The sequence below is a fragment of the Lepidochelys kempii genome, chromosome 9 (assembly GCF_965140265.1).
Source record: "Lepidochelys kempii isolate rLepKem1 chromosome 9, rLepKem1.hap2, whole genome shotgun sequence".
Lineage (NCBI taxonomy): Eukaryota > Metazoa > Chordata > Testudines > Cheloniidae > Lepidochelys > Lepidochelys kempii.
Genome location: NC_133264.1, coordinates 32,503,022 through 32,524,870, shown reverse-complemented (window position 1 = coordinate 32,524,870; position 21,849 = coordinate 32,503,022). Strand labels below are relative to the sequence as shown.

The 21,849-nt window shown below is 45.4% G+C and overlaps 2 protein-coding genes across 2 annotated transcripts in view; both read right to left on the bottom strand.

Moving 5' to 3' along the window:
* Nucleotides 1-9,765, bottom strand: part of TFDP2 (transcription factor Dp-2) — a 156,702-nt gene extending 146,937 nt beyond the window's left edge. The window contains exon 1 of the mRNA XM_073359797.1: nt 9,681-9,765. The gene's annotated coding sequence lies outside the window, so the exon portion shown is untranslated. The remainder of the gene's footprint in view (nt 1-9,680) is intronic.
* A 2,606-nt stretch (nt 9,766-12,371) lies between these two features.
* The window catches only part of GK5 (glycerol kinase 5), a 101,136-nt gene continuing 91,658 nt past the window's right edge, over nt 12,372-21,849 (bottom strand). Inside the window, exons 19-20 of the transcript XR_012160785.1 lie at nt 21,264-21,435; nt 12,372-12,602 (exon numbers count right to left, since the gene is read on the bottom strand). The gene's annotated coding sequence lies outside the window, so the exon portion shown is untranslated. The remainder of the gene's footprint in view (nt 12,603-21,263; nt 21,436-21,849) is intronic.

The window sequence follows — 21,849 nt, the reverse complement described above, 5'->3', positions numbered from 1 at the left end:
TGATTGTTCTAAAGACTCATTTTTACACAATAGCATAATAAGCTTCTGGTAAACAAGTCTATTAAACAAAAACCTCCGGAAACTAAAGAGAGCCTCTTACACTGGAAAACAGACTATTTCATTCCTATATCCATGTTTGAGCAAACTTCAGTTTTAATTTCTTTCTCTCCCAATTTTTTTCATTGGCACCTCAAGACACTTTACCTCCAAAACAAATGAGCACCAACAGATGAATTCCGCTGTGCTCCTAAATACCACCCATCACCTCCCACATACTGCAAGTCTTCCAAGCGTCAGTGCTGTTATTATGCCAGTATTATACTGTCACACAAGACAACAAAATAATGCAACTGGGCCCTCTAGTTGTTGGATAGCTTTTTTAGAATTTAAGCCATCACTTTTACTGTATTTCATTAGATGGTATTTGGACATGATCATGTGGGTAAACTAAAAAAAAATTGTATTTTATTTTTTTTTAAATCACAGAAAAAAAATCCATTCCTAACAATCTATTTAAGTGAGGCAGCTAGTAGATCTTATGTCTACTGCAATGTAAAAATTATTTTACACTCCATGTGCCACTCTTCCTTTCTGAAGATATTGTTGAGCTGCTCCTAGTTATATGGAAAATTGACCTATACAGTGCACATATTCATTTTGAAAGACAGAATAAATTATATGTACATCTATCCCTAGAATTAATGTTAGGGTTCAGCGCAGTGTAGAACAAGATTAGGTTTCATAAGGCTGCCGGGTAACAGAAAGGTTCCTTGATTAATCAGTACAAGCTCAGTTTTAAAGCTACTAATTTATGCATAGTGGCAAAATGGATTAGACCACCTGTTGCACATATGCTACTAAACTGTGTCTCGGTTTTCAGACCAGGTTCTTAATTGCTCCAAGTGTTCACCAGAATTTTTTCTTCCACAGGAATAAGTGTATTGCCATCTTGTTTCTACAAATCTTACAAATACATTTTAGTATCCAATTCCTATTAGACGTTATTCTCAGATTTTGTAAAAACAAAGCCTCTGTTGAAAATATTACTGATCATTAATCAAATTATACAGTTTAAAAAATGAAGATTTGGTATTACAGAAACAGAAATTCAAATTTGTTAGCAAACAAAAATATAAGTGGGGACTTCTTACTTTGGAATTTCTATTAATTATTCTGTGATCCTCTTATGTGATGCAACAAATTACCCATGTATTTGATAATAGGTTCTATTAAAGATAATTTGAACAGACTTTGAATTTATTGTTTGTACATATATTACAGATATGTTACTTTGTTTCTGTTCTATTTTTTTAGAACATTCCAAGTGTATAAAATATTTCTATGATATTTTTGTTTGTTACCTTTCTTTAATAAAGCTCCTTAAATAAATGATCATAAAAAGTTTAAGAATGTGTTTAATAAATAAGATAGAATATGAAACAAAACCAACATAGATGGCTATCACAGAGGCCAATATCTATTTTAAAATAAAAATGGAACAAATGAGTGTTTAAGTCTCAAAATAAACTTCCGTGTGAAATCATTTCAACAGATGGCTGGATATGAGGGACTGCAGGTACTAGGACCTTTCTCTGCTTTCCCCACCCAGTAATTCCACTAACGAATATAACTCCACTAACCCTTGTCCTGTTGCCAATCTTACACTATACAAATGCAGCAGTGAATACATTAAACAGCATTGTCACCATAAACAGAAAAATACAGGAACAGTCTTAAAGGTTTAGCCTTTGGCAAGCTAGAACCAGCAATGGGGTGTGGATGTGAGAAATCAGTCAACAAGGGGTAAAACAGTATGCTTAGCATACTGAGTGGGGGCAGAACTATAGGGTCAGACTAAGCACATTGGACTACTCCTCTGCTTCTCTGAATCTATCAGACAATCCTCATTCTGGGATCTTGGCTTCCTAGGGTGAGACTAGCAGAACTTCCAGTTCAGATATTTTCAACTGGACCTCTAGGGAAACAGTGTAGAGTACAAGCCTAGCACCCCCTCACCTCTCTGCAGGGGACAGATATACATAGGCCCTCCAAATATTCTAGTCAGTTCCTTTGACTGAATGGGGGGCAAAGCACCTCAGGAAATAAACCCATTCAAAAAGGACAAAACCAAAAATTTAAGATTTTAAAACCAAAAATAGTTTTGTTTGGATGCTTGCACATACACACACAAACACAGGATCACTAAAACACTGAATATTTTCAGAGAAGCTGATTTACAAGTAAGCCATTTTCCTTCTTCCCTGCATTTATTAATGTACTTTAGGGAATTATTTGTTTATTGGGGTACATAAGTTTCCTGTTCTGGTTTTTTTAAACTAGTAGTACTATCCCTTTTTCTTTACTATAGGTGAACTAGTCACCCTGTAGCAAGGCGCTGCCATGTCCTCCTCGCTTCTGTCCCTTCTATGCCCACAAACCAGCAAGAGACCTCTGTGTTGGTGCAATCACCTGTGCTCTTTATTTACAGTATATTTTCCCACCACCTTCTAGCTACAAACAGTAGTAGAGCCACAGGGACTACTAGCTCCCACAGCCAGCAGAGAAGAGCTACCATTCCCTCTAATTCTCTGGCTCCTCCCTTACCTTCTCCTCCCTGGTTTCTTTCCTGCCAGCCTTTATGTAGCCCCTCACTAATGAGGTCAGCAGTGGTTCCGTTTGCCAATCAGGCCTGGGCTTACTTAGCCAGCTCCAATTCCCCTTTCTTGATTGGAGCTGGCATGACAGAGTCCTAGCTCAGATTTCCGTAGCCAGCACCCTATCACACACCCCAAACCTGCTTTGACCAAATAAATGAGGACAAAATGGAGGGGTCTGCTGGAACAGCCTCTGGGAAAACAGAAGGAAAAACTGCTCAACCAGACACTTCAAGGAAGAGGAAAATGTGAGCACTAGTGTTTTAGAACTGCTGAGCCATATAAGAGAGGAAGGACTATGCTGAGGCAATAGGAGAAAGAATTCATCCCCTGAAGCAACATGCTCAAACACTCCAGAGTAAAAGGGGCAAACTAGGGTCGGACAGAGCTTGGAGAAAGAAGGCTCACACATACACCTCCACTGCAGCTAGCCCCACATTCCATGGAGGTGGATGCATCTGCCCTGTACCTGTTAGGAAGTGTGCAGCTGGCAGGTCCCAGGTAACGACCCTAGATGAAGGAGGGGCAGACTGGACTGTGGAGAGCATGAGACACCAAGTGAGACAACTCCCTTTCATCTTGGAAGATGTACAGTCAGCATTTTTAACAGAAAATTTGATAAACCTGAATTCTGCAATGATAAAAATATTAATTAAAAGAGCTGTGCTGGTCAGAAAAAGGGAGCACACCCAAAATACCTAGAAACAGACTGAAGGAGTACTTGTGGCACCTTAGAGACTAACCAATTTATTTGAGCATGAGCTTTCGTGAGCTACAGCTCACTTCATTAGATGCATCTGATGAAGTGAGCTGTAGCTCACGAAAGCTCATGCTCAAATAAATTGGTTAGTCTCTAAGGTGCCACAAGTACTCCTTTTCTTTTTGCGAATACAGACTAACACGGCTGTTACTCTGAAAACTGACCTAATTGAATCACATGGTAAACTAAAGGAGCCCAAAAGTCGAGATCTGTGGAGACTCAAGGAGAAATATATATTTTTTCTCTATAAAATAAAGGAGTAACTGGAGCAGTACCATGAGAAATGTACTGTATCTCTCTCTGTTACGTAGCAAGTGAATTGCATAGGATATCTGGGATTTGGGGGGGGGAGGGGGTTCAGTGCCAAAGTTGGAGCCTACTGTTCAAATTAAGGAGCCACCTGCAATCTGAGATAAGACATAACACTGAAAGAAAAGTGACATGCAAAGGCAGTTCTACAAAACTTACATTCAAGTCCACCAATTCCTATTACCTGATGTTAAAAAAAAACTTTGAGAGACCATGTGAGGTTCCTTTTGTAAACTGTCACATAAGCAGAAGAGAGTATACTAAAACACAACTACTAGCAGAGCATTCTTCATTTTTCCCCTCATAGTATGGGCCAGACTTCCCTCCTCTCAATCATTAGGACCCCAACCCCACCTATGAGTGTTCAGTTAGGATTCTCCTGGTACCTACAGTAACTGCTCACATGGAAAAATAAGGATATAAAGAAATTATTTCATATGGTCACAGCTTTAAAGCATCATGATAGAAATTTCATTCACTAGTTTATAAATTCATCTGATTAAGATAACACATGGGAATTTACAGGTATTACTTTAATTACTGGAGGATACCCTCACTCTTATTTAAGGCCCCACTCCTACCTATCATGTATATACAAAAAATGATTGAACTGGAGCTAGTCAGACTACTCAAATGTATAAAAGGTTTCATGGGCAAGGCCTAAGTGATTTCCGTGTGTAGTGTGTACTCTCCAACAAAAAGAATTCTAATTCTTGGTATTTAAGAACAACCCATCAACTTTTGTATATCTTGTATAGCGATTAAAAATAGTCTTTTGCTAACTTGGTTTGAATCCCTACTATGATACTCAATACTAAATGCTGAGTAGTTGTTATAGCATTTACTTGGTAGCAAACACTAAGTTGTTCTACAGAACTAGGTCACCAACTAGCAGAAGCAGAAATCTACTTTGAAAGTCAGTTTCAGTAGTTAACTGACAGTCTATAGTAATTAGCAAGTTTCTGCACAGAACAGGCTGGCCCTAATAATGACATGTTTAAATTGGGGATGGTTCAGTCACTATACTAACAGGTGGCCCTTGACAGCTGGCATACTTGCTTTCAGTCACTCTTATTACAGGCACACACAGTACCTTTTGAATTCATTTTCTTTATTAAATGGTAATTAATTAGGAAAGATTTCAGAACTAATTTCAGCAAGCTCTAAACTCAGAACTGTCATGGTGAACATTTCTTCTATGAAGTGTGTTCTTACAGTCCGAGAGTTTCTTATTACCAATAGCTAACTCTCTATTTGACCAAATGAAAGTTAGTTCCATCCCTTTTTCATTGAAGAGCTACACTTATCTCACAAGAATTAAAAGATGCCCTATTAGAAAGCTTTGCACCACAGTAGAAGCTGGCCCAAAACCAAGGGTCATTAGATATTTATGTACTGATCTTGTAACATGAATTGAGATAAGTGTTTAGTTTCATTTTCTTAGATTGTACTTCTTGCAAAAGTTCTGTATCTGTAATAGTGGAAGGGGTATATAATCCTGAATTTGAAGTAGCTGAAAATGATTTGACTGATCATCAACCTACTACAAGTAGCCAGAAACTGATATTTCAGCAAAAATTATGGAATGAGGCAGTGCTAAGTGAGCTTTCATGGTTTTATCTTCTTCCAACATAGCTGTCCTGTGCGTTTTTAAAGATGAAGTTCAGTTCTTATTCCACTCTTACTAATGGATACAGCCATAAAAATGTAGAACAGCTACCAATACTGCTAGTCTAAAGAAGTTCAGCACTATAAAATTGCCATGCCATAATACACACCACCTTTTCATGGGATTGCAGAACACAAATTGCTTGCTTTTGAGACCCCCTTAAGAACAATTTAAACAAAGTATCAACGTGGATTTAATTTTCTTACAGTAACCCCCAAAGTACTTTAGTTTATTTTCATTTAATTACTTACGTAAACTTTAGGATAGGTGTATTTGAAAGCAAGATGGATTTAGGTAGCTTGTTGGCTTTGTACCAGCCTTGTCTGAGACCTAAGTCCAAGAACACATTATCATTTCCTGGCACCAGACCAGAGGGAGCAAAGTTGATAATCTCTGTAAGACTGTTAACCCACCTACAGATCTGCTCACTTATTCTCTATTGACTACATTTGTAGGACTTTACTACTAGCTGGTAGGATAAGATTTTTCCTCTAAACAGTGTACAACAAAAAAAGCTAGAAGCACATATAAAAAGCAAATCAAATTAATGGAATTGCAGAGCATTAAAGAAAAACAAAGAACACTGTTTTAAGGCAGTATTGTATGAATAAGACAACTATGGTTAACTCCTGCCAATTGAACTACACAGGCTAAAGCTAAAAGGCCACATTCTGCTTCAAGATGACACACAATTAAGATTTCTATAAAACGCAGCATGGATAAACAGCTCTCTTTTCCCAGCTATATCACACCACTATTTTCTCTTCTTGAATTTGGTGCACATCTCCAGAAACTTGCTTTGTACTGTAAGGTTCACTTATGCAGCTCACCATCATAGGGTGTCATGCATGTTCTTTTGCTGCTCCTGTAAATAGGCTCTCATAGCTTAAGCAGCAGAAATAAACTGGAAAAGATATTGTCTGTTCTACTCTGTGTCAGCTCTTAACTGTGCACCTGGACAAAAATGCTGTTCTGGATATGATTCTCACATACACCTATTTCCAACACGCAAAGTGGGAAAATATGAGGTACTTCTAGAAAATTAACACCATTTGTCTTACTATATTATGCACTTTTCCCCAACTGATCTGTCTGGGTTAACCTCTTAGAGGTAGACAACACTTCATAGCCTGAACTCAAACAAGCTTCTACACACAACACTAAACTCACCTGGATCAGAACTTGCAGTACTTTCAGCAACGGGCTTTTGCTGAGCAAACAATTACAAATTTCCTCTTTGCAAACCTGCCACAAAAAGGGTTCACTGAAGACTACAATGAGATGACAGAACTAATTTCACATGCAGACTAAACTAGATTTGAACTAAAGGTTCTAAGAGTGAAAAACTGGTGCAATAAGTCAATGTGACACTTTATTCCTCATATTGAAGAGATTTACACTTTAATATCTAAAGAATGTTACTCAAAAACAATCAGTTTTACAACTTTATGTAAAAAATACATAATTCAAAAATAATTTGGTCCTGTTCTTCCTGGTAGCCGTTTGCATCAAAGGGATCCAGTGTGTACAGTATGCCAGATAATGTAGTGAGAATTACTGCCCACCTTAACTAACAAGTAGTGATAACAGTTGAACAGAAGGCTCAGACAAGTAGTACATTTATTCATGTTAAATTACTTTCTGTAGCTATATGAAGTTAACTGTGTCCACTGAAGGTTAACTTGAGTCAAACTGCTCCTTTTCATTCTTTATAGTACAACAATGATTTTTGCACACACACACAGGAAACAGTTATAAGAGAACCATAAGGGTTTTTACAGAAAAATACAAGATTTCTCTCAGAAGTTTGTCTGTACAAGACAGTGCCCACTAATAACAAAATAGGAGTCACTTTTAAGAATTAATTCCCAGTTTTCCCCTCTTTCTTTAGGGTAGGCCTAAATCACCTGACCTATTATTCTAGGTCTCTTTTAGAGATAATGTTTCACGTTTAACAAGAGAAACTGTCTTGGGAGGAGGAGATATTTCAGTACATTTTTCTTGCAGCTACCTCTCCTGTCATCTTTTCTTTCCTGTTATCTAATTTCTCTCTTCCTTTCCCAACTCTATCAAAACTTCCGCAAGATATTGCATCAGGGGCACCGGAACAGGGGTGAGAGGGAGGAGGGCCATGGCCCCCCTGACTTTTTACTGGCCATAAGGGTGAGCACCACGGGGAGGGGTGGAGAGAAGCAAGCGGGGGCCAGTGCCTTGGGGGAAAGAGACAGCATGAGGAGATGAGGCCTTGGGGGGGAAGGGGTAGCACGAGTGGGTGAGGCCACAGTTCGGGCATCTGTGCCCGCCCACACTTTTAGGGCGCTTTCACTGCTCCTGTATTTCACTGAACATACAATATTCTAAACAACATATTTCTGAAGTTGCAAGTACCTGTGTTTATATACACAAATATCTGAACTGTAAAATACATTTTCTCATTTGTATCATAACAGTATCAATAAATCATCAGTGACTTCCATTCCCATAAAACTGACATGATTTCAATATAAAATATTAGTATATTACTATGTGATCAAGTGGATTAGCAGCCATAAACTGATGTAAAAGGATTAACCTGATTTAATTCACTTTAACCACATAAGTATATACTGGCATACAAACAAATTTTTATCAAGCCATACATCAAACCAATTCATAGTTTGAAATTTCTTTAATAGACAGGACAGATAATATATGACCTGGTCATTTACGGACAGTATTATTCTCCAGTTGCTATTAAAAAATTGAGATGCTTTAAAAAACATTTAATTCCAGCATTGTTAAGACTAGCCCAGTAATCAATGCTTCTCTCTCCCTTTTATATTTCTATAAAAGTTTCTATTAAATTGGCTTAACATTTATAAGAGTTGCCAGATAGGATTCAGGCTCTGGTTTTGCCATTCTATATAACAAATAAGCATAGCAAGAGACTATGGAAGCTCACTCTTTAATATTATCTCCCAATCCCTTCTCACGAGTACAACAGATATCAATATGAACAGTACAACTGAAGATTTCAATAAAGTTAAAAACAGATACACAAAGAAAAGGTGGGGGAGGGAGGGGAGATATGTGGTTTGCTGATTCTACATTATATTTTCAGCATTATTTCTAGATTATTGACTAAAGTTTACATTGTGAAACGTAAAGTCTATATTCACCTCCACCTCCCTTACGCCTTTAAAAGAAGAATTATGGGCCTTCCTAGTGACCTCAAATGTGAAATATGGGACTCTTTCTGCTCTCATTTCCTACCTTTTGACTACCTATCCCCCACAAAAAAAAAAAAAAAAAATAAGAAACCAGCCGCAGGTCCACGAGTGGCCCAGAACGTTTTTCAGAGTGTTGCATAAATTTATAGTGCCAAACATCTTAACTTTGTGCTGCACATCAGAAGTTAGCTGTTAAGGGTTTGTTGTTGTTGTTTTTTAATGGAACTGATAGGAACTAAACTGCCAGGGAGAACACAGCCTTGCTATAAAGTGAATTAAACACCGAACTGCCACACTGCTAGAAGGACCAAATATAGAACGCTACTGAGCCACCCCTCACCCTCCCCTCCTCCCCCAGAAACTCGTTCCTATCTCCCTGGGAAAGAGACGGGTCTGAGGAGACTGGGGAAGATACCAATTACAACACACGCGCGGCCACTTCTATGACCTCCAGCTAGGTTTCAAGCAGTGGCGGAGAAGCCCCAGTGAGACAGACAGGGCGGCTGTCACACGGCACTACCCAGCTCCAGACACAGGCCTGCGTGCCGGGCACGCCAAGCACAGCGGGCCACCTTGCTAAGGCAGTGAAAGGGGACCGTGGCTCACAGGTGTCAGACACCAGAGCCTGTCTCCAGGGCTCTCGGCGGGGAGGTGAGTCCCCGTGACAGTGGCCCCACGTCAGGGAGCCGGGCAGGCCCCCAGGGAGAAGGGCAATACGGCGGTTAGCCCCCGTGCACGGTTGGGGCGGGGAGGGAGACATCACAGCCGGGGACTGAGCGGGGCTGCCCCCTACGCAGCAGCTCAGCGCGCTCTTCCGCCCCGTGCCTCCACAGGCCCCGGGGGCGGAGCGGGCTCGGCCTGGCCAGCACCAGAGCCAAGACAAGGAGCCGACGACGGCTCCTCCCTCGCCAGCTGCTGTAGCAGTTAGCCGGCCACCTGGCAGCTGCTCCGCCCGGCCCCAAGGAGAGAGAGGCGCCCCCTGGCCGTCTCTGCGTTGCCGCTGGCGCCGGCGCCACCTGAGAGGGTGCACCGAGAACCAACGACCCTCGACGCACCGAGTCCCAACCACCCCAGCTCACCGTGCCTCCAGCCCGGCCCACTCTCCGGCTCCCTCCACAGCCGCACCGAGCCCGTGTCCCTCTCCCCCGCACAAGCTTGGCGGCGTCTGACAACTGCGTTCTCCCATTGGCCACCCCTCCGCGTGAGGTTAGGCGCCGCCATCCGCCCATTGGCGCGGCCCCGTGTGTACACAACCCGCCCGCCAATCCGAGAGACAGCCGGGGAAGGGGCGGGGCACAGACCGAGCTAGTTCTAGAGGGTCGTGCTGGGTACGAGCCGGGCTTTCCTATCGCGGCCGCGTTAACCGTGAGCCAGCCCTGGTCCCGGCGCGAGGGGGGAGCTGCGGTGCCGGGGTGGCCCGGCTCCCTCTCCCCGCGCTCACACAAGGGGAGGGGGCGCTCCCTCTTAGCAGGACTGACATCCACCGCCAGCCCGAGGGGTGGCTGACGCTCAGCCAGGACTCACCACGCCTACACTGGTGGGAGACAGACTCACCCAGGACTGGCTGCTCCCCCGCGGGGCGGATACCAGACTTTTAACCGTCTCTCCCCCGTCACACCCCCCCCAAGGGGGAGGAGCGGAGACATTATCTCCCATGATGCCCAGTGCGTGGATGGCCGGAAGGAACAGAGCTGGTGGAGGAGGTGGACATCTCCAGTTCATGGCCCCGCTGCGGGCAGATGAGAAGGAGGCCCTGTCCCCAGAGACTCACCCCATCACACTGGCTGAAGTACTTAGGGAAGTATTTTGGCATGGAGACATCAAACTACCATATTAATCCAATACAGCCCTTTAGTGAAACCGTGCAGGGCAGGATGCCTGGAGGTTGGCTAGTTCATTACATAGTTTATAATGACATTGGTCATAGTCACAAACTAATATTACATTCATATTTTGACATACATGTGCTAAGGCTGAAGGTACAGAAATCTAAATATTTTATACCACTGACACTACGAAGTTGCATATTTGGTGAATATGCATTGTCTTAATTATACTCTGCATAGGTCATAAACAAGACAGTAAGCATAACGATTACTAGGGCTTTATTGTGACAAGACTACAACACATGACAAAAATTAATAGTGTTCCTGACTGGTTTTGGCATCAGTGGGAGTTGGTAGTCAAACAACTCTGCCAGCTCCCTAAGATGCTGCCTTTGAGCTTGCAGCGGGAGAGACTTAAAGAGACTGTATCCGATGAAGTGAGCTGTAGCTCACGAAAGCTTATGCTCAAATAAATTGGTTAGTCTCTAAGGTGCCACAAGTACTCCGTTTCTTTTTGCGAATACAGACTAACACGGCTGTTACTCTGAAACTTAAAGAACTGTGTTCTTCTAAGCAATTTTTCTATTATTAAAGTCCTGAAAGTCTCTGACTAGAAAGTTGGCCTACAGCCCAACGCCTAGACATATACCAGGAGTATTGTCTCATCTCTTCAATCCATGATACTGTAGATCCGTTGGGATCAGAATCACCATTTCAGGTTAATAGTCCCAGCCAGAGTCGTAACTAAGCATTTTAGCACATGGGGCTAGCAAGCATATTTGTGCCCCCTCAAAGTGATGAGTGGGGAGGCATGTAGGGTCACATGCCACCCAAGATTTCTGTCTTCCATTGAGCACAGAGTTTTTCAAACTGTAGGGGGTGCCTCACTAAGGGGATGACTCCCACAGCTTGAAAGAAGCCAGGGCATAATATCAAAAACCACTACTGACAGATTTTGCTACCAGTTACTGACACCTATGGATGTTCTTTTTCTGTCCTGTCACAATTTGTTACTTCCTTTCTCACTGGTGAAAGGATAGCACATTTTGATGGATAGGTACATGTCATAATTTGCTATCTCTCACCTTTGTCATCTTCTGGTCCAGGGGTAGCAAAGGGCATCAATCATCCATCACAATTTGCTACCCCTAGACCAGAGGATGACAAAGGTGAGAGATAGCAAATTATGACAGATGGTTGATACATAGCCATGGATGGTGCACCACACTCTGAACCCATACAAAAGCTCCTGGTGAGTACACTCACCACTGACACAAAGAGCCAAGTAGGCACACGCACAAATGGCATACTAATCGCAGTGACTGTATGCTGACATAACTTGAGTTAACATAAGTTTGTAGTGTAGTGATAGGCCTTAGGTATATGAATTGCTTGGGAGAAGTAACCACCAAAGTATGAGGCTAAGCCAAGATTCAGCCAGAGGTTTAGACTCCTACTTTTGTGCATCTGGACCTCTGGCACCCTAAAGACTCAGGAGGAAAAAGGCACATAAAAAGAACTAATATGATTTTTTTTTGCTTTTTAATTTCATGACTTAGGGGTGTATAATTCATGATTTTTCAATTCTTGTGGTTGTCAAGCAACCTTGGGGTTGTAGATGTGTGTTCATTATGTTGTGAAGGCCAAAACTATAACTGGGTTCAAAAAAGAACTATATTTAAGTTCCTGGAGGCTAGGCCATCAGCCAACATAGTTAGGGATGCAACCCCAAGTTCTGTTGTCCCTAGCCTCTGACTGCCAAAAGATGGGAGTGGATGACAGGGGATGAATCACTCAATGACTGCCTGTTCCGTTCATTCCCTCTGAAGCACCTGGCACTGGCCACTGTTGGAAGACAGGATACTGGGCTAGGTGGACCATTGGTCTGACTCAATGTGGCCGTTCTTACGTTCAGTAAAAATTACAGTAGATTTTTTGCCTTTGAGAAGGATTTAATATGAGATAGCATACTGCCCTAAGTGAATATTTGGGAACCAAGTTCTACACACAAATAGTAACATGCAAAAAAGCACTAAAGGGCTGGATTGAAAGGCAAAATAACAGTTCAGAAAGGCAATCCCCATTGGAGGATCAAATGAAAATTAAGACGTTTTGATACCACGCCAGAAAATCAGTCAGACTCGAAGTCACATGATCCAGCAGAATAAACTTGTGCTATAAAAAGAAAAAGAAAAATTTAGAATTAAAAATTCCATATTAAAAATCACAGTAAAAACATCGGATGTGCTATACTAAATATACAGATGTCATCGATAAAACTACTAGCAATTACTTATTTACAAATATTTTCAATGATTATTTGCTATAAAATATAAATTAAATAGCACAATGACATCCATCTACACAATGTTAAAGGTAAATGATGAAGTGCTAAGAGTAATAAAAATAAGATTTTAAAAAGTAAACAATTAGATGATCAAACTTATATTTAAAAGGGATTACAAGAAAGGGAGTGCAATTGAGTGAATCACTGCAGCAGATAAGATAAATTTGCAAACTGCTAGGAAAGACTTTATACAGACATTAACTAACAAGGGATTCTTTTAAACAAAACGTGTGACATAGTTTTTAGGGATATATGTAAGATATTTCACTGAATCAAGTTTCCTTTAGCACCTCAGCACATTATATCAGACAGAGAAGAGCTGTCATGTCAAGGCATTGGGACACCTTGTGCCTTTCAGGACACAGCCCTGGGAATCATGTGCTGAGATGTACTGTCCTGTGAGAGGGGAAATAAAAAAATTCCTCTGCCCCCACTCTATCTTTGCAAAGACAGCAGGTTGTTAACCCCACTTTTATCCCCCTGCCCCTCCCTGTGCCAGGGTTTTGCTCTCTGCCAGAGCCTGTACCCTTGGGCTTAACCCCGGCTCCTGCTGTTTCTTCCTGATTTTGTCCCTTAGCTTCCCCTGCCTCCAACTTGACCCCAGTTTGACCCAACTGGGCAGTCAGTTTCTGCCCCCTGCACAAACTCTGTCATCCCCCCCAAAACTCCTTTAACCTCCGTGAACAGCAGCAGATTTTAATCCCCAGTGAAAGGAGCAGCTACAGCAGCTGTTACTAAGCATGCTCAGTATGAGCCAAGAAGCACACACAGAGTCCTGCCAGCCATGGTCCTAGCACCAGGGTGAGCCTGCTCCAGCCGGGTCCGTGATCCTGCAGGGAAGGGGGTGGTGCTGAGCACCCTAAACTCTGGCCAATACTGCTGGAACTGATCCTGTGGAGATTGGGAGCTGATGTTGCTGGGCCAGGTCCTGCATGCCACCCCATTTTTGCACCCCTATTGGCTCTGTGCATTGGGCCGCTGCCATGCCCTACTTACGGCCCTTTCTCCAGCCATTAGCTGGACCTGGGCAGCGACCCTTTTCCCACTCACCTCTGTACAGAAGTTTTAAGTCTATCCAGCCTCTTGCCTTAAACTGTGATGGCCCCAGAAAGCCAGTCTGCCTAAAGGCTACCAGTTAGGCTGTGCTTTCTCTCTGAGGAAACTGACAGTGTTTTTACCAGTGATCCTACAGCTCTGTCTCAGCAGAGTACATTTATTTTAAGGACAAAAAATAGCAGATTGAGAAAACACAGAACAACAATAAGAACCATAACAAGAGTTTCCCTGTGCATGCTAAAACCTGACTAGAGGTCACCCATCAGTCTTATGGGCCCAAGTAAGCCAAAGTCTTTCCAATCCTCCTACAAGGGCTGGACCTGCCCCGTTGGACAGAGGGCTCTGTCCATTTCCTTAATCAAAACAAAGGCTCTGTGTCAGTTAAAGCTCAGCTTTTTATACCAAAGCCCCTTCTTTGTTTGAGTCTCTTGAAAACCCAGTTTAAATCAGTATATGCAAATACCCAAGTGGGGGGTGGTTTTCTGGAGTTGTTTACAACCTCCAGGGTTATCACCCACCTCCCCCACTGTTTAACGTTCCTCTAATAGCTGTAATTACCTTCTCCCATGGAGTAGAACATATTCATATGCAAGCAGAGTCAGGATGAGCTCCACCCTGACATCTGGTGGTGAGGTGTGGCAAGTTGTGGAAAAGAACTTCAGGGGCTGATCTCATTTGCATAGGCACACCCACCCCGCCTAGAATGAGGCCATAGCTGCCCAAATGGTCAGTTTGGCTGCTGTGGGATCCCCAGTGTCTCTGTTATTGGGGCAGGAAGAATAAATTGTTATTACCCTGATTATGGGAATCAAGGACAGTGGAACTGTACTTGGCCTTTTGTTATGATGGAGGGACTCGCCATCAACTTAGGAGCACTCGCTAGGCAAGGGACATGGGTTCCAAAACACTGTGAAGGGGGAGCTGCTGGAAACAGGTATTAATACTTGGTGGCATGGGCCCCCTGGTGAAGGCCTTACATGCTAATTGTACTTCCTCCTCTCTCCACTGTGGAATATCAGAGCTAATTTTGATTCTATTAGGAGTCTAGTTACAGGCTGCTGAGTTGAATTCACTTTGGGCTAATGGTGCACCAGCACTGAGGCTCCCCTACTATAAGCTGAAATCACAAAAGAGCTAAACTTACTAAGAGCTGAAATCATTGAGTGTTGTGTTAAGTGTTGGGGGAGCCTGAAGATATATAGTGGAGCAGTTTGCAGGATGGTGAGCGGAGTGGCTGGTAGAGCAAAGCAGTTTGCGGGACGGTGAGCAGAGTGGCTGGTGGAGCAGAGCAGTTTGTTGGATGCCTAGAGCAGCTCATGGGGCGGCTGGCAGAGTGGAGCCCCATGGAGAGGTGGGAACATCAGATTTGGACCACGTAAGGTGCCCCTTAACCCTCCCCCCCCATCTCCACCCAGGTTGGAAGGTAAAACTCTGCAGATAAACTTTTGAACTCTGGGGCTGCCCTGACCAGAGACAGAGACTTTGGGGTGGATGGACTCAAGAACCAAAGGGAAAAGACATGCCCCAATTTGCTTGGGGTGGGTTTTTTGCTCATGGGATGTGTTATGAATCCTGTTGGTGGTGTTTCCCCAACATAATGCCACATTGTTTCTCTCTGTTATTAAAAGGCTTTTTGCTACACTCAGACTATGTGCTTGCGAGAGGGGAAGTATTGCCTCTTAGAGGCGCCCAGCGGGGGTGGTATATATTTGTCACTGGGTGGGGGCTCGAGCCGGTTTTGCATTGTGTTATTGGAACGGAACCCCTAGATACTGAACCCGGCCCTTGTTGCTGCCAACTGTGACAGGCAGAAGGGTTACACATACATAAGCCATTCATAAATTTAATACAATGGCTCCTAAAGATGCTGTATGGGATTGTAATATCTATCTCAGTCAGGAACATAGGCTCCTATAATTTCTGGGGGGCAGCCGCTTATCACAAAGGTCTGCTCTACACCCACTTTTAGTACCTGCATAACTATTTTCGTTGGGAGTGTGTAGGTTTGTTTATTTTTTTTCCAAAGTAGCTATATCAATACATCCCCTAGAGTGAATGCAGTTAGAACAGTATAAAAGGTGACTTGCAGCAATAAGTTATTCCCTTTCCTGTATGTGATTAAGCTACACCACCAGTGTAACTGCATCCACACTGAGGGCGTTGTACTGTTTTTTAACTGGTACAGTTAAAGTGGTACAAATTGGGTGTATACAACAAGAACTAATACACAGCTACTGGGCTTTTTTTGCTCAGCTGGTAGAAAAAACGGTTACCTACCTTTTCGTAACTGTTGTTCTTCGAGATGTGTTGCTTATGTCCATTCCATTTTAGGTGTGTGTGCTCACGTGCACAATTGTCGGAGATTTCTGCGTTAGTGGTAACCATAGGGCTGGCTGTGGTGCCCCCTGGAGTGGCACACTCATGCAGCAGTATATCAGGCGCCGCTGGACCTACACCCTCTCAGTTCCTTCTTGCTGGTAACACCGAGAGAGGGTAGAAGGGTGAGTAATGGAATGGACATGAGCAACACATCTTGAATAACATTTACAAAAGGCTAGTGTCTGTTTTTTCTTCTTCAGGTGCTTGCTCATGTCCATTCCATGCTAGGTGACTCACAAGCAGTACCCCCAGAGATGGGCTTGGAGTTCACAGCTTAGCAGCTTGCAGTACTGCCCTACCGAAGCCAGCATCATCCCGGGCCTGCTGGGTAAGTGCATAGTGGGACGTAAAGCTGCCCTGCAGATGTCCTGGATAGGTACTTGGGCCAGAAAGACTGCTGAAGAGACCTGCACCCTGGTAGAGTGGGTGGTGATGATCGCCAAGGGTGGCACCTTCACTTGATCATACCAAAAATGAATGGAGGCAGTGATCCAAGAGGAAATCCTTTGAGCGGATACAGAGCAACCTTTCATCCTGTCAGCCACAGAGACAAACAACTGCATTGACTTATGGAATAGCTTGGTCCTGTCAATGTACAAGGCTAAAGCCCTCCTGACGTCCAGGGCATGCACCTGGCATGCAGCTTGCATGCCTCCTCCAACTTATGTGTCCTCAGAAGGAAGACCAGTAAGTAAATGTCTTGGCTCAAATGAAACTGAGAGACTACCTTTGGAAGGAAGGCCAGGTGTGGTGTCAGCTGGCCACTGTCCTTGTAGAAGACCATGTAAGGTGGTTTCGAGGCGAGCGACCAAACCTCAGATACCTGGCAGGCCGATGTCACTGCTATTAGGAATGAAGAAGGAGAGAGCAGGAAGCCAGAGGCTAAAAGGGAGGACCCGTGAGCCGCAACAGCACCAAATTCAAGTCCCATGGAGGCATGGGATCCCTAATGTGCAGGTAGAGGCGCTCTAGACCCTTAAGGAATTTGGCTGTGATATCCTGAGCAAAAACTGACCTGACCTCGAATGGCAGGTGGAAGGCTGAGATGGCCACTAGATGGACCTTGATCGATGAGAGGGACAAGCCCTGGAGTCACCGACGAGGCTGGGGCCATGAAGGGAACTCCTTCCAGCACCAACGTGGGATCCTGCCACCAAGTGAGAGATGACAGTATGCTGTCCGGAATCCTGATCACCTGGTCCATGTGGTGCTGGATGGGGACATAGACTGACACCAGCCACGTCTGTAGGGATCTGGGGCAGAGTCTTGTGCACCAGACCATGGAAGTGCATGCTACCATATGACCCAACAATCGCAGGCACGTATGGGCGGTGGTGAGCGGGTGGGCTCACAGGCCTGAGATGAGGTCTCCTATGGCTTGGAACCGAGTCTTGGGGAGGAAGGCTCTGGCTCGAGTGGAGTCGAGAACTGCCCCAATAAATTTTATGCGCCGTACTGGAGTTAGGGTTGATGTATTCTAATTTATTATCAGCCCTAGGTTGCGGGAGGTGGAACAGACCAGATCGATACGTTTCCACACCAGATCTGGGGACTGGCTCCTTAACCCCCAGTTGTTGAGGTACAGGTAAATTTGGACTCCTCAACGTCACAGGGAAGTGGCCACTGGCACTTTGTGAACACTCTCAGGGCCGACAAGAGGCCAAAGGGCATCACCATGAACTGGAAATGGCACTGGCCCAATGTGAAACAGAGGAAGCGCCAATGCCCTGGGAAAATGGAAATATGGAAGTATGCATCCTTTAAATTGAGGGCGGCATACCAGTCTCCCAGATCCAGGGAGGGAATGATGGAGGCCAGGGAGACCATGTGAAACTTCAACTTCTTCAGAGACTTTTTGAGGCGAAGCAGCTCCAGGATAGGTCTGAGGCACCCTTTTTCCTTCAGAATTAGAACACAGCAGGAGCAGAATCCTCTGCCTTCCATGTTCAGAGGAACCTCTTCCACTGCCCCAAGGCCCAGGAGGTTTTCAACCTCCTGAATGAGGAGTTGCTTGTGAGAAGGGTCCCTGAAGAAGGATGGGGATGGGAGGCGTAGTCAGCTATAAATTGCAGGGTATAACCTGAAGAAACTATCGAGCACCCAGCAGTCTGATGTGATACGGGACCAGGCTGACTAGAAAGGGTGGAGGTGATTGAGAAAGGAGGGGGATGGATCCGGTACAGTGGCTGGGGCGGTCATCCTCACACGCACCCTCAAAATGGCTGTTTCTGGTCTCCCTGATTTTTGGGAGGGTCAGGCTGCACCGCTGGGTGGGAAGACGATGGATAACGTCTCTTAGGCCCCCTGTCCTTGTCCTTCCTCCTGTAGGAGCCTGACCTGGAAGGACCTCGACTGCAGCAGAAGGGGCGGGGGTGGAGGATGGAAGGCTTCCTAGACTGCTGAGCAGGATGCTGGCCCAAGGAGCGGAAGGTGGCTTGGGAGTCCTTACCCATGGAGCCTTGAGTCAGTTATCTTGGAAAAGAGCCCTCTACCCTCGAAGGAGAGGTCCCGGATTGTGGCCTGCATTTCAGGAGACAGCTCAGAAGCCTGCAACCACAAGCTGTGTCTCATGGCCACTGCTGACGCGACCACCCGGGCTGCCAAGTCCGTAGTGTCCCAGGCCATCTGGAGGACTCCCCTGGCTACCGCTGTGCCTTCGCTCACTAACACTGTGAACTCTTTGGCATGATCCTGCAGGAGGGCTCCATGAACTTGTTAAAGGAGTCCCACAGGTTGAAGTTATAACATTCCAGGAGGGGCTGGTGATTAGACACTTGGAACTGCAAGCTGGCCGTCGAATAAACCTTTTGGCCAAACAAGTCCAATCTCTTAGCGTTTTTATTGTTCGGTGTTCCGCTAACCTGTCCCTGCCTGTCCTTTTCATTAACTGTGGACACAACCAGGGGGAGGAGTCGCACAAATACTCAAAGCCCTTTGCAGGGACATAATATTTCTTTTCCATCTTCTTGGAAGTCAGCAGAATAGAAGAGGGAGATAGCCAAATCGTTGTGGCAATCTTGAGGACCCCAGCGTGGATGGGCAATATGACCCATGCTGGGGTGGTGGCTGAGATGACGTTAAAGAGGTTGTCAGCCTCCTCAGCGACCTCCTCAATTTGCATACCAAGGTTTTCCGCCACCAGTTTAAGGAGGGCCTGGGTGCTCTTTAAATTCATTTGCGGGACTGCTAGGGCAGGATGGCCCTGTGACCGCCTCGTCCAGGGACGATGAAAATGGTACCTCCTGTGGGAGGGTGTCGTTCCCTTCCTTTGTGGGGAGGGTTTCCTCGGTGCCGGGATGCGATGCGCCACATTGGCACCACATTGTGACCGCGGTGCCGTGGCTGGCTTGTTCGATGCAGCCAGGGAGGGCTGGGATTATTGGACCAGCATGACCAGCCCTCCCCATGGGTTCCAGTATGGCTACTGGGGGAGCCACAGTCCCTGCTGCACCAGTGCCATGGCTGGTGCCACCTCAGGCTCCAGCATTGGTGGGGAGGAGCCCCTCCTCAGCAACAGGCTGGTGGTCTGACCCTGACCATTGTCCCTCTGGTGACCACGGTGGAGCCGTCAAGGCCTGGGTGTTTGCTGACTCTGGTGGGCGAGTGGCAGGGCGATGGTGAGTAGCGCTGCCTTTCTGAGGAACAGCACAGGGGCGAATGAGACCGGTTCAGAGATCCCAAACGATCCCTCCAGGATGGCGACCAACGTCTGGAAGACAGCCTGGGAGTGGGTGACCGGCGCCTCAGCGACCTGTAGCCAGATGATTGCCGGTACCAGAGGTATGGTGAATGGCGCCTCGAATCCGGAGTCCCACACCTAGTAGGTGGGGATCTCGCTGGAGACCGAGGCCTCCGGGCTGGAGAGCTGGGACACAGTGCCAGGATCCAAGGTCTCGGCGATGGGGACCTGTGCCTGCAGTCCAGAGACTGGAGGAAGTTATGCCAGTCTATGCTGCTGCACTCCGGTGGGCTTGTCCTTCGGTGCAGGGGGCAAAGCCACTTCTGTCACCTGACGTGGCACCTCCGGAGCCCACTGGCTCTGCTCTCTAGCTGCTGGGACCGCTTCGAGCACTGAAGACCTCACAATAGGCTGGGAGCCCCTGCTGCTGCCCGAAGTGTGAGGCAGGTCCCAAGCCGGACTGGGAGGTCCAAGCTCAGCGTCACCCCGCAAAGCCCCAAAGTGGGCGCATGGCCTGACACAGGTCATTTGCCCATGGCCCCTCTATCCTTCAGTGCTGAGGGACTTTGCTTCTTCTGCCACTTCCTTGGCACCCCCAAAAAGGGAGTGGAGCCAGGCAGAGTCCGGTGCCAGCAGTGCACTGCGCTGCGCACCAAGGCTGATGCACTCCGTATGGGTTCTGCGGTGGAAGGCTCCAACACAGGGCGAAGAGCAGCCTCCATCAGGATGGCCCTCAACCAAATATCTTGCTCCCTCTGGGTCTGAGGGCAAAAGTTTTTGAAGATGCAACACCTATCTTTCCTGTGGCTTTCTCCCAGACACTTGAGACAACTGTCATGGGGATCACTGATCGGCACTGGCCTGCTGAATGCTGAATACAACTTGAAGCCGGGAGAGTGGGGCATGCCCTGCTCAGGGCAAAGTCCCAACAGGGACTCTAAGTAATGAACTTAACACTATCAACTATGAACTATATACAACAACCAGTAGAATGAAGTCTATGAGAAAGGCTATGAAGAGATTATTAGTGCTCTTGCGATGCAAGGCAAAGTGCTCCAACCAACCGTCATGGGTAGTAAGAAGGAACTGAGAGGGCATAGGACCAACGATGCCTGATATACCGCTGCATGAGCACACCACTCCAGAGGCTGCAACAGCCAGCCCTACGGATACCGCTAAGGCAGAAATCTCTGACAACTGTGCATGTGGGCGTGCACAGACCTAAAATGGAATCAACATGAGCAAGCACTCGAAGAAGAATAGTTGCTTGTTGCATAGCAGGCCAAGTTATTCGGGGGAAAGGAGAGCCTGTTGGGGGAACTGGAAAAAGTAAAATCTTCAGCTTAATACACACTGCAGATTTCATATAGCATACCTTCGCATTTACAGCAATACCATTCACTGTAATTTCTAGATGTGACACCTATCCAGGGAATAGTAAGACCTGCAATGGAACTCCTTGCCTCCCAGTCTCTTCTGGTCTTATTTTCCCACTCAAAAGACTGACTGGCACTTCTTCTGTTTGCAGTGACTAGCAAAAACAAAACCTTCAAAGGAATACTGAGAATTAACCTGTTATTAACGATTAAATAGAGCTGTGCAGACAATAACTAAATTCAGTCGTTTACGCGGCCTGTGTCCAGGGTCTAACTCAAACAACATACGCTTCCCGTTTACTGAAGGGGAAGAGGGTAAGAAGCAGCTGGCATAGGTGGCGGCAACAACAAAAAAGCTTCCTCTGTCAGTTTTGCACCAATGAGAGTTTCCCTTCTCTGTCCACTTTAAGGCAACAGCACAATTGTGGCCTTACCAGGTAGGAAAATCTGACCCTATATTCCTTAAATGAAAGCTTAGGTTCTGGAGCACAATTACTGGCTTTCTAAGTTGCCAGAGGTCAGTTACATTTAACCCTTGCTTAGTTTTTCCCTAGCCTCATGTCTGTCTCCTGCTGCCCAACTGCA